The sequence below is a fragment of the Pollachius pollachius genome, assembly GCF_949987615.1.
Source record: "Pollachius pollachius genome assembly, chromosome: 2".
Lineage (NCBI taxonomy): Eukaryota > Metazoa > Chordata > Actinopteri > Gadiformes > Gadidae > Pollachius > Pollachius pollachius.
In genome coordinates, this window is record NC_136935.1 from 33,963,671 (window position 1) to 33,977,644 (window position 13,974).

Sequence of the window (13,974 nt, forward strand, 5' to 3'; positions counted from 1 at the left end):
TTGAATTGTGTTTCGGAGGCCACCGGTTTGGCTGGGACTTTATTACCGCAAAGGTCTCCGTTCCCCTCCTCTGCGCCGATTTTTTGTGTGCGCATGGACTGTTGGTGGATGTAAACCACCGCCGTTTGATTGACGCCGTCACGTTTTGTTCCTATGCATGCACGCTCAGCGGGGCTGACTCCATACGACTGTCTAGCATGTTCTCCACCTCAGATGACTTCCACCGTCTACTTGCCGGTTTCCCAGCCCTCACTCAGCCTACTTTCTCTGCGTCTGCCGTGAAGCATGGTGTGGAGCACCATCTCGCCACTACTGGTCCACCCGTCTACGCCCGTGCTCGTCGCCTCGACCCGACCAAGCTTGCCGTTGCGAAGGCTGAGTTCGCAAAAATGGAGTGCCTGGGTGTAGTCCGCCGGTCCGACAGCCCGTGGGCCTCACCCCTCCACATAGTCCCCAAACCCGGCGGCGGCTGGCGCCCGTGTGGCGACTACTGGCGGCTAAATGAGGCAACGACGCCTGACCGGTACCCAGTGCCGAATATTCAGGATTTTTCGGCCCACCTGGCTGGTATGGTGATTTTTCCAAGGTGGACCTTGTCCGGGGATATCATCAGGTGCCTGTACACCCACTGGACGTTCCCAAAACAGCAGTGATCACGCCGTTTGGTCTGTGGCCTTAAAAACGCAGCTCAATCTTTTCAATGCCTCATTGACTCTGTTTTACGGGAGCTGCCTTTTCTTTTTGTGTACTTGGATGACATCCTAGTGGCGAGCACGTCCAAATCCCAGCACCTGGCGCACCTCCGGACGCTTTTTGAGCGGCTCAGCCAACATGGGCTAATTGTCAACCCCGCCAAGTGCCAGTTTGGTCTCTCCATCATCGATTTCCTGGGACACAGAGTCACTAAGGACGGTGCAGCCCCTCTCCCATCAAAGGTGGAGGTGGTCGCACAGTTCCCACGCCCGCTCACTGTCAAGTCCCTGCAGGAGTTCCTCGGCATGGTGAATTTTTACCACCGTTTCATCCCTCGAGCCGCCCAGCTCATGCGACTCTTGCATGAGGCCTTGCAAGATAAGCCCAAGCACGCTGTGGACTGGACTGAGGGCAGGGACAAGGCTTTTGTTGCCACTAAGGCAGCCCTGGCGAACGCCACCATGCTGGCACACCCTTCTCCCACAGCCTCCATCGCCATCACCTCAGATGCCTCGGACTACGCTGTCGGTGCCGTCTACGAGCAGTGGGTGGGCGGAGCCTGGCAGCCACTTGCCTTCTTCAGCCGTAAGTTGCGTCCCAACGAGCAGAAGTACAGCACTTTCGACCGGGAGCTGCTTTACCTTGCCATCAGACACTTTCGTTCCCTGTTGGAGGGTCGACACTTCACCGCTTTTGTCGACCACAAGCCGCTGACTTTCGCCATGGCCAAGGTGGCTGAGCCGTGGTCCACCCGCCAGCAACGTCATCTGTCCTACATTTCCGAGTTCACCACGGATTTACAACACGTTGCCGGTAAGGACAACCAGGTGGCGGACTGCCTGTCACGGGCTGTGGTAGGAGCAGTCCATCTTGGCTTGGATTACAACCGCATTGCAGCGGACCAGACCACAGACCCAGACGTGCAACCCCTGAGGACCTCGACAACAGGGCTGAAAATAGAGGATGTGGTTTTTAGCGACGCCGGCACCACGCTCCTGTGTGACGTCTCCACAGGCAGTCCTCGCCCAATCATTCCCACGGGATGGAGACGACAATTTTTGATGCCATCCATGGTCTTTCCCACCCAGGTTCGAAAGCATCACAGAGATTGGTTGCGGCTAAGTTTGTTTGGCACGGCCTCAAGAAGGACGTTAGGGACTGGGCTAACACCTGTCTTGAGTGCCAGCGGGCCAAAGTGCACCGCCACACTAAAGCCCCGTTGGAGTTGTTCCCGGTGCCGGAGAGACAGTTTGACCATGTGAACGTGGATCTGGTCGGCCCTCTGCCCTCCTCTCACGGTTTCACCTACCTGTTGACCATGGTTGACAGGACCACCCGTTGGCCTGAGGCTGTGCCACTGACGTTGCTAGCGTCGGTCGAAATGGCGGCAGGCCGGAGCGACTCTCCATTGACCGCCTCAAGCCAGCTCACTTGGACGTGGCCAGGCCCATTGAATTGGCTCAGCCCCCACGACGCGGACGACCTCCAGCTCTGCCCCTGCCCCCTGCTCCCCTCCCTCCCAGGACTCCCACACTCCAGGCCTCATACCCGTGTCATGGCGGGACGCCTGCCACAGTTGTGGCTCCTCGACCTCCTGTACGACGCAGCCGTTGTGGCCGGTTAATACGCCGCCCCCGCGATGACTGTTTTGTTTTTGTTTAATTCTGATGGTGAATTCTGGGGGGACATGTGTAGTGAGTGTAAAATAATTCACCTACAGTATTTTGCTATGTGTTGTTCTTTACACTGTGTTAGGCATGTCGTTTACTGTCTCGGTGTTTCAGGGATCGCTGTCCCTTTAAGGATTAGGAGCTTCTCATGACGCAGAGCCCGATGCGGCATATGTTCACTTGCAGCACGTTTTGATTCCTGTTTTCAAAAACGAAATAAACGAGTCACACAACTGTGTGCTCAACGTGCGAAATTGTATCCTTCATTTAATGCAATTTCCACAGCTCCATCATAAACGACACACACACATAGAATTAGTTTTATGAATTATTATTAAAAGGTATGATACATTTACACTTATTACACCAGATAGGCCTTTGGCAGTTATTATATTTGACATGAGCAGTGATATTTCACGGCTCACGGGGCCCAGGACTTGATAGCGCTGCTCAGCAATAGCTTTACGGGCTTCTACTTTCAAGCGCTTCCATAGATTTTTTAAATGTGCCGTGCTGCTCGGTCTTCTGCTGGGAAATCTACAGTTGAATGTGTTTGACAGATTATCCCAAACAGCCTTTCTTCGGAGCGTGGTGGTGGTGTCTTTCTTTGGATTTTCCACCGTGTCCACAACACCTCGAATGCAGTGCAGCAAATATAATTTTTGCTCCTCGTTGTAGTTCTCTATCCGCGACATGTTCATCGACATGATGCTAACTCTCCTTCTCCGAGAATTGAAAGGCGTGACATTACCCTAATTACTCGCATAGGCCTATTAGTTCGTCTTCAATTAATTAAGTAATCACGTTTGCATACACACACCAAGAGAAAACAATGACAAGTAATTGATTGACGTAGGTGAGGGCAGATTCCAGACTCAGATTTCCACAAAAAGTAGCCTAGACAGGGGCGTCACTAGGTTTTAAGGACAGGGGGGGCTTAGCCCCCAGGAGATGCACAGAATGTGAGCGAATGTTTAATTTCACAAACAGCTAACAAAAACTGAGAAATTACAACCTAGGTTGCAGGGAAAACGTGGATTTCAGTGATGTGGGCGTGCTCTATATGAACAAGTGGAATGGACTCGATAACGACGCACTGACTCTGACTCTACCGCTTCCATAAGGGAAACTAAGATTTATGATCACATTTAAGTTAATAATAACTGGTTATACGATTATTTATCTAAACTCAAATTCTCGCCACATTATATTGAATTTGTCGGCACTTTTTTGTAAAAAAAAAATAAATAAATAAAAAAATATAAATGAACATAAAATCATTTAGGGGGGCTTAAGAATATTTTAGGGGGGCTGAAGCCCCCCTAAAATACGCCTAATGACGCCACTGGCCTAGACTATTTCATAATATATGTCAACATTATTAGCGTTTTTATTTATTATAGTTTTATTATATTAAAGTTCACTTTACATTCCCATTACGTTTTTGTTGGTAATTATAGCACAAAATGCATCCACCATTAAGTTAAGACTGCATCTGCTGGGGTATACTAGAAATCAAAGTACTTCCTGTTTAAACCGAGTCAGCTAGGAATCAGCTGATCCTGTACGAGTCCTTACACGGTAATCACGTTCAACCTCGTGCGCAGCTGCGTGTTAAACTCCAAAACCTCTGTTTTAAAAAGTACGGTTTTAAAGCGCAGCAATGCTAACTGACAGAGCAATTGGCCCTGTATGTTTCTAGCTTGCTTGCTTGCTGGGGTGTTAGCATACTTGCTACCATACACGTTTGTTTTCATGGTTGTTTTGCTGTTCGTGTGTCTCGTCCCCCAGATACAGGCTAAATCACCGAATCCAGGTTCTTGTTTATTTAGATCACTTGACCGCTATTCAAATGCCTTTTTCTAAGAGTGTATAGCCTATATCATGTGGTATGTCCGGCTGGCCATATAATGCAGTACCCTGCACGAGAGCTGCTAGTTAGCACATATTCGTCGGTAACAGAACTGTTACGATGCATGAACCTCCATTATAGCTTTTGCCATGTTATACATTTGGTGTAGTTCCCCGCTTGTAAACATGTTTGTAAAAAGATTGCTTTGTAATTTTTCTTAGTTACAAGCATTGGCAAACAACGTTGTTATGAGGCTTGATGACCCAAGATGGCTCGGCCTGCCTGCCCCGGTACAGCCACCACCCACATCCAAACTTGTGTCACGAGGAAATCCAGAGAACCCTCGAGAAGGTGTTACACATAGCCGTAAGGCAAAAAACAAACCATGAAGAACTGTCACTTGCATTTCTTTCAATATCCAAAATTAAAAAAATTCGAACCAAAGTGTGTATTATTGATCAAATGAAAGAAAGGTGGTCAAACAAATGTTATTTAAAAAAATGGAAACATTTTAAAATCATATACAATAATATTTATTTACAATGTTCATTTGCAAGCATTTACACGTAAACATAATTGTGTCCCTAATCTTCCAGACACAGCATCTGCCTATGACAACTCTCCTGCGGGGACTAGCGACAGCATACCGTCTCGATCTCTGAATCCATTTCCCTGTAATTCCGTACACAAGTGACGCACTTGAGCAGATACATAAATGTACGTTTGCTGCGCAAATTGTTCATGCTATCGTTAGCATGAACAATTTGGTAACGATAGGGTACGACAGTGTAAGAGTGTTGACCAACACTTACACTGATCTTTCTGTTCAACAACCAAAGATAAAACAATTCTAATCTACGATATAACATCTCCCCGTCAACTATAGAAAAGGATGGGTTTATTTTAACACATACGCCCTTTCAAAATCTGTAACCTTGGCTTGTCTACTCTTTATGAACGTCTACCTCAAACTTGGCTCAACGCATTCACCGGCTTCTTTGAAAACATGCACATGGCTAACGTAGAAGTGGATGGGGAAGGGTTGTCAACGAGTTGTTACGAAAGTGTTGCAAAATATCTCCTCCGAAGCTGTAGGGGGAGCTCAATGCAAGTGCAAACCAAGAAAACAGCGAAGAAGTGGCCAAAGTTGTATAGTTCCCCTTTAAGGCATCTAGTGGCATGTTTACATCTGGATACAGTATTCCAAAATATGACCTGCTCATTGTGTGTGTGTGTGTGTGTGTGTGTGTGTGTGTGTGTGTGTGTGTGTGTGTGTGTGTGTGTGTGTACTCACCATGCAGAGTCTTTTCTGCTGTAGGACTTCTTCAAATTCATGGCCTGAGAGCAAGAAGGGAATGGGAGCAGGCCTTGCTCATTAACCACCTGTTTAACTTCATGGCTTCTTTGGGGCACTGTCTAAAATGTATTTGGCTTAAGCACTCATGCTAAGACACCATGATGTATTCTAGACTAAACAATGCGCGCCGCCATGATGACCAGTCCGGTTTCCCATTTCCGGTTAGAAGCGAGAATACGTAGCTGGTAGTAGTTTAGTGAGAGGGTGAGTTCGGGCTTCACTTGCCATTTTGACCTAATGTAATATATAACTTTTACAACTATTGCCGTAGCCTTCAAGATCTGTGCTAGAAGTGCAAATTTGCTAGCCGCTATGTAAACAGCACTTGTTTAACTGTTAAAAAACTAAACTAACTAACTAACTGAACTAACTGTTTTTGCTGTGTTGTCAATACACACCTTACACACTCAGGAGGAAGAATGACCTCTCACACATGATAACTTAATGAATTATTTCAAATAACCCTGCCTCGTTAAATGCGTCCGTGCACATCTCTCAGAGTGACGTTATAGCCTAGGCCTACTAGCCACCAGACAGTGATGAAAAAAATGAAAGGACTCTGAATACAAAAGAAACGTATTAATTACAACTCTAAACTGTAGGAAATAGAACAATATGGGGAAGGAGAGCGTGCACTGCGCAGCCTTTCTGAAGTCGAAAAAAATCTCCCGATTGAAATGCATTGGTTTAATAATTAATTAATTAAATATTAAAATATATATTATATAGGCCTATAAATATATTTTAATATAAAATGATTTAGTTATAATATTATAAGTAGCCAGTAGGCCTAGCTTTTATTAAATTATCGTTATAACAAGATGATGCTGGAGCGTGCACTGCGCAGCCCGCCCCCCCTCTGAAGTCAAAAAAAATCTCCCGATTGAAATGCATTGGTTTAATATTGAAATAATTTAATATTCAAATATATATTATATATATATGAATATACAATTATTTAGTTAGCCTATAATATTTAGACCATGCAGCTTTTATTCAATTATCGTTATAACAAGATCTGTAGCCTAATTGACCGTTGAAAACCCACTTCCACCAATTTGTAAGTGTGGTTCAGGTATACCAGAAAATATTTAACTATTCATAATATAAAAACGATGTAAAAAATGGGTTATTTAATTAAATTATATTTAAATTATTATGACCATGGAGCCTTTATTTTCTTGCCGTTATCATTACATTCTTTCTCGTTATATCGATGTGATTTCTCGAAACACAGTGGAAAAGAGAGAGAGAGGGAGCCATAGAGATGGACACTGATGCACTATATAGTCCTCTCCTATATAATGAATATATATATATGTGTATATTTTGAGAAACGCTCCATTCCAAAATGCATGGGTTTACATTTCGTTCTGTGTAGCATGGAAAAATCGGAGAAACACTCCCATTCAGAATGCATTGGTTTATATTTCGTTCTGTGGAGCACGGTTATTTTTATTCATTTATTTATTTTCAGTTTTTGAGGAGGTGCTTCAAAAATGCAAAAATTTAAATATTGACATATATATAACTAGAGGGTGCACTGTACTATCTGCGCTCACCCCTTCTAAAGCCTCTCTCTCTCTCCCTCCATCTCTCTCTCTCTTTCTCTCTCTCTCTCGTTTCGTTTTGTGGAGTATGTTAATTGTCTGAGAAACGCGTGTTCTGTGGAGCACGTTCGTTTCAGTTTTTGAGGAAGTCTGCTTAAAAAAACGGAAATATTGACATATATATAACTAGCGGGTGCACTGTACTGTCTGCGCACAGTCTCTCTCTCGTCTGAAAAATGCTCCCATTCAAAATGCATTGGTTTACATTTCGTTCTGTGTAGCACGGAAAAAGCCTACACGGTATACAACTACCCGGTACTTAGTTGAGTTGATGGGTAATAGTGGAGGTTTTACTTAGTACTTCAGCTGTAATTCCTCTGTATTTACCTTCTTATTACCAGTGGTAATTACCCAGTAATACACTATGATTTACCGGGTAATTCCTCTGTATTTACCTTCTTATTACCTGTGGTAATTACCCAGTAATACAATATGATTTACCATATATTTACCGGCTAAATACCTAGTAATTAGGGGACTGTTAAAGAAAGGGTTACCATTAGTTTTTTATTAAGCCGTTGTGTTTTGCACATCCTAAGCATTTTTGAGTCTGATGTGCCCTGGTGACTTACGTTTTTTGACTGGGATCCAGCAGGAGTATATTGATTGGTCTCCGCTCGCAGCTTCGCCTTAGCCCATAAGGCGACGCCTAGATGGTGTGGCCTACATGAAATAGAACGATAGTTATGATATTATAACTGTAGTTCTATGATTTTAGGGGTAGCCGTCTAGTTTCCCACCTGCTGCTATCCTCCAAATACTGAAAGAAATCGTGGAGGATGAGCGGCGGTATGCGCCGCCTTATATACACGGTGCCGTGGGAATTGTGGGCGGTGCCATCGTTGATTGGTGCATAGTTTAAATTTTCAGTGCGCGCGAGCACGCGCACGGGACAAGCCCATAAGCCGAAGTCTAGACAGCTACGCCTACAATCATAGAACTAGAGTTATAATATCATAACTATCGATATTTTGTGTGCAGTGCACCAAAAATGGCGTGGTAACCACCACAGACATTGACCACTGGGAATGCTTTTCCATGACATTCAAAAGAATTATTTATTTTTATGATGCAGAAGTCTCAGTTAAATTATTTGATTAAGTCAGAGATAAATGTATCTGTTAATTGGATATATATATATATATATATATATTTGTTTGCTGATTTAATGCATTGTAAGCACCTCTGTGCTGTAACTGGCATTGATGCACAAGTTATGTAATGCTTAAAATGAAATAATTGACCTGGGGACCTGGTTTTGTCTTTGTACTTTGTTTCGGTTCAGTGCAGTAACCTGAATGCCATTTTGACGCTGTAATGACTTAACTAAATGTGAAGAGGTTGCAACTTTAGAATAGGGAACATGTTTGGGTTAATAAGTTGTCTTCCATAAGAACAGACTATACTATTTCAGAGTAATAAAGAGGGAATGACTGTTCTTGTGCTATTGCCCCTTTACAAGGCCCCAATGATACCTTGGTTATTAGCATCATTACTTATATCCAATAACGGCTTTATTTACAGTAATTAAACAATAATTAGGAGGTTATATTGGGTGAAATCTTAATTAATGGAATAGTAAGGGTAAAATAAGGTTATACAGAATAAGGTATTAATATGTGTCTAATAATTACTAATAAAGGGCCAGTATGTTACTAATATGCATATTAATAAGCACCTAGTTAATGGCGAATATGTGTACCTTAATATAAAGTGGGGATTTTCAGGCCTATCTCCGTTCGGCCATTTCTCTTCACACATCTCACAGCCTCTCTCCTAGTGTTCCACATTAATAAACAGCCATCACCTTTTACGATGAGACAGTTTCCTAACTGTTGGTTTATATCGTCATTAGCGATAAGAGAATTTATGAGCCATGAGTTATGACCATGTTCACTACGATCACCCATTCACTTGTGAAGGTGGCTAGATAACACCTGTTGTCATAGACCTGCTATAACACTCACCTGGCAGTGAGAGGGGCCTCATCCTGCCTTCCCCATCCCATCTTGCACCCATAACTCCCTTTTTTCTGGCTCCGTCTTTATCCCACTTATTTTGCTCTTGCTTTACATCTATATTTCGGTGAGATGTGTTGGTTGCATGCTGGGTACCCACAAATCTTCTGACCTAAAACAGGGAATAAGGGTTGGGGACTGACCTAACTACTCCTGTTATGAGCAGCATGGTCTCTGTGAGTCACCGAAGCCCTGTCACAAAATTACCGATGTAAGATTTTTTGCAGCAACAAAATATCTTAAATATATTTAACAAAAACTTTAGCTAATTAATTGTATTGTGGGGTATATCTATTTTAGTGACTTTTTGTGTTTTAAAACTGCCTTTGAAATGATTTGTAAATCCTTTCCAACAGAATACATGCTTACCCTCCTATTCTCGTCATCGTTAACCTTTTTATTGATTAAAATTCTTCTGACTTGCACAGGGCATTAAACCATGAAGCTACAACCCAAAATCTGCAAGAATGCAAAAATCACCTTGAGTAGATATTTATGTACTCAAGGTGAGAGTGTATATTTCATCATTAAGCAATTGAGAAATGTCCCGGATGAGCCCCAAAGACAACAACAATCTTACTTGCCAGTTCCACTGGGTGGGAGGCAACAACAGCCAGCCTTTCCAGTGCACACCTTACATTCAAATATTTGAAGGAAATTGCTCCCCTGGACAGCACCAACTACAATAATAAGGGTTGCACCACCGAAACACAGTGCACGTGAATAACTATCGAACAGCTGCAAGAAAAGGTTGAACGTGAAGATTATAAAACACATTGGAAAAATATTTAAATTCGGGGATCTGGATGGGGATCCTGCGCAAAGATGGAGTACAAGCTGTGGACATTGAGGAATGAACCCAGATCCTCATGGCTGGGTGTTGGATGAACAGATTCCTGGTTTTGTCACCTCTTTACGGCAAGGCTCCGGTGCTTGGCTCCGGCAGGACATCACCGCTGTCCCACCTCTCTCCTGTCCTTAGGGCTGGCTACTGCAGAAGCAGCACTCCCACCACCCTTTTCCCTCCTCGACCCTTCCTTGTGATAAGTCTCACACACACACACACACACACACACACACACACACACACACACACACACACACACACACACACACACACACACACACACAGACCTGCAGGAAGTTTGAAAGACTTGTTTGGTCATTGAGAATACTTAAACTTCACCCTGTCTGTGTTGGTGTGTGTGTGTGTGTGAGTGTATACACCACTATACTCATACACACACACTATTATACTCCTTTTACAAGTATGTATGAGAGTGTATAGTAGTGCATGTGAGAGAGAATAGTAGTGTATGTGAGAGAGTATAGTTGTTTATGCAAGAGAGTATAGCAGTGTATATAGTATATTTTAAAGATATCTATATATTACATCATCTTATATTATTTAGATATAGAGCTCCTGGACTCACGCTGGAGTTCCCGGAGGTTTCTAGATTTGAATATTTTATAGAACGGGTGATATTATGTATTCTAAACGACTGTGTCGTTTTTTCTGACGTCTCTGGTACTTCCACAACACGTAGAGGCCGACCATGGTTGAGAATGAATGGCGTTCACAAGAGGAAGCCTCTCTCAAACTCAGGCGGCCACGAGAACGCAGCATAACAACATCGCTTGAGATTCAAAAGTGAAATGACAGAGCAGTATTTTGAGCGCCAGAAGCTACCGCCTTTTCTTTCAGCCAATCAGGAACTGAGGAATCAAACTCACTCCGTTTTAGTCAAACTCTCTCACACACACTACTATACTCTCACACACACAATACTATTCTCTCTCACACACTACTACATTCTCTTGCATAAACAACTATACTCTCTCACATACACTACTATACTCTCTCACATACACTACTATTCTCTCTCACACACACTACTATACTCTCGCACATACACTACTATACACTCTCTTACACGTAACAGGTATAATAGTGTGTGTGTATGAGTATAGTGGTGTATATGCAAGATTATAATAGTGTGTGTAAGACCAAGTATGAATTCTGTCCCAGGCAGCCCCTCATAGATTCCTCAGGAACTGAGGAATCAAACTCACTTCCGTTTCATTCAAACTCACTTCCTTTTCATTCAAACTCTCTTCCGTTTCATTCAAACTCTCTCACACATACTACTATATTTTCTTGCATAAACATCTATACCCTCTCACACACACTACTATACTCTGTCACATACACTACTATACACTCTCATACATGTAAAAGGAGTATAATAGTGTGTGTGTATGAGTATACTGGTGTATATGCGAGATTATAATAGTGTGTGTAAGACCAAGTATGAATTCTGTCCCAGGCGGCCCCTCATATGTGTGTGTGTGTGTTTGTGTGTGTGTGTGTGTATGTGTGTGGGTGTGTGTGTTTGATGTGTGTATACATGCAAAATGTGGTTAAACAGAAAGATATTTGTTGTTAAACCATCACTTGCCCTAGCACGTTATTTATTCACCACAACAGGGTTACATTTCTACTACAGGTCTCTCCAGGGGGAAGTTCATGCTGGCAGACATATCAGAGCTAGGACGTTTTCCCTTGCTACATCTTAGTTGTTGGGGTAATGTCTGGGGGCAGATGGGGAATTCAATGTCAAAGGCCATTTTTCTTGTTGTTAATGAACCATCTGAGTTGGCCCCTTGGAACACGAGGCCGTCGGGAATCAGCTACAGGGAGCTACACGGAGCTCAACAAGGAGTTTGCTGAAATTGGAATCGCATACAACGACATTGAAGCAAAACCCGAGGCTAACATACCAAAGAGCTGTGATGGGGAACATCCTTTCCAGGGAAAAAAGGTTAACTGTGGGGACAAAACAACATCTCTTTATTTATTCTTTGATCTACTTTAACTCACACTTTTAAAGGAGACTATTTGGCATGACTTAAGACTGCTCCCTTTGGCCGAACATACAAAAACTGGGATTCCCTTGTCTGTCTGACCTCCATCCTTCTCTCTCTTCCTCCTTCTCACTGTCTTTCCACTTCCTCTCTTGTTTTTATTAAAGTGCTATGAATGTATTATACTATAGGAGCTATTTCTGTTTGTTTGGGATGGAAGGCGAAGTCTGGGGGTAAGAGTGTGACCTCCCTCACTAGAGTAACTCGATCACATAAGTCCAGATGTTTTGGACAGTCTGTAAGGTACTACAGCCCTCTTCTGGCCTCTCTATTAAATTGCAAGTACCCTATATAGAAACCTAACTCTGAAATCTTAACTCAAAGGCAATTAGTCCCACACACAATTTAAAAAAAAAAAAGAAGACATTTTAAAAATATCTGATCAACTCCAGACCTACCTTATGTGTTCCTTTAAAGCAGCAGGTAGCCCACTGGAGCCACTCTTACTTTTCAATTCAATGGTCATTATCTTAAAAAACTAAATTAACGTTAAAAAAAAAAGTTACATTTAATTACTTGCAACAGTTCAACATGGTAGGTTATAGTCTAATGTGTAGGAATGGAATCGGTAATAAGAGGGAAATAAATAATGGGAGGGGGACTACTTATAAGAGTTATACCAATGTGTGCATTGCACTGTGTTCTGTTTAGATTACGTTTGAATAAGCCCATTTTTTTTAAATTGAAGAAGGGCATAATATTGAATACAGCATTCCACATGAAGCTATATGATGCAGTTATGTCACACAACAAAGAAAAGCAATGTCATAAAACCAAGCATATTTGTATCAGAATGCAGCCTTACTGTCCTGCATTCCTGGTTTACCCATCTACGTCATCCAAGGACTCTTGTTCTCTATATTGAACCCTGATGTCTTGTATTATATTGAATGTGTTAAATTAATTTAATGTATTTAATTAAATAGTTGTAATGCATTCATTGTGTTTACACTTGAGATAAATATTTATAGTTTTCTTTTATCACAGACACATATATTGCTAGATGTTATTTTCTTTACCTTGGCATGTTTCGACGGATATACTTCCGTCTTCATCAGAAGGACGGCATTCTGGAAAAAGTAAAGAGAGGACATACAGAAGAAATCACAGATCACCTCAATTCCATTGACCACACTGGCAACATAAAGTTCACACATGAAGAAGAAACAGACAGAACCATAGCTTTATTGGACATAAAATCCACCACATGATTGAAGGAGACATCAAAATAAAAATCTATAGGAAACCGACGCACACAGACCAATAACTACTTTGGACATCAGAACACCCAATAGCACATAAACTATCAGTGGTTAGAACACTACATGAACAGGCAGCTTTAACAACGGATCCCAAGGACAGAGCACAGGAGGAGCAACATATACAGAATGCACTGAAAACATGTCAGTATCCACAATGGGCAATACAGAAAGGAACGCAACAGCTAAAAGAAAAAGAGGAAACACAAACAAAGAAAAGGAAAAAAAATAAGGAACAAAAAAGGGAGAGCAGAGGAGCAGTGACACTGCCGTACATCAGAGGGGTCACTGAGCGCATCCAGAGGGTCATGGAAAGGCACCAAATAAACACACCGGTAAAACCACACACAAAAGTACGACAGCTGCTATTTCACCCAAAGGACAAAAGTTGTTCAACACGACAAATGAAACGTCATATATGAAATACCATGTCAATCATGCAATAAAACCTACAAAAAAAAAGAACATAAAAAGGAATGTAAAAAGGAGACAGCTCAGAGACAAACAAGAGCAATAAAGGGCAAGGCCCAGCAAGAAAACCTCAGATCAGCCATAACGGACCATTGCAAAAGAGAGAACCATATCATGGA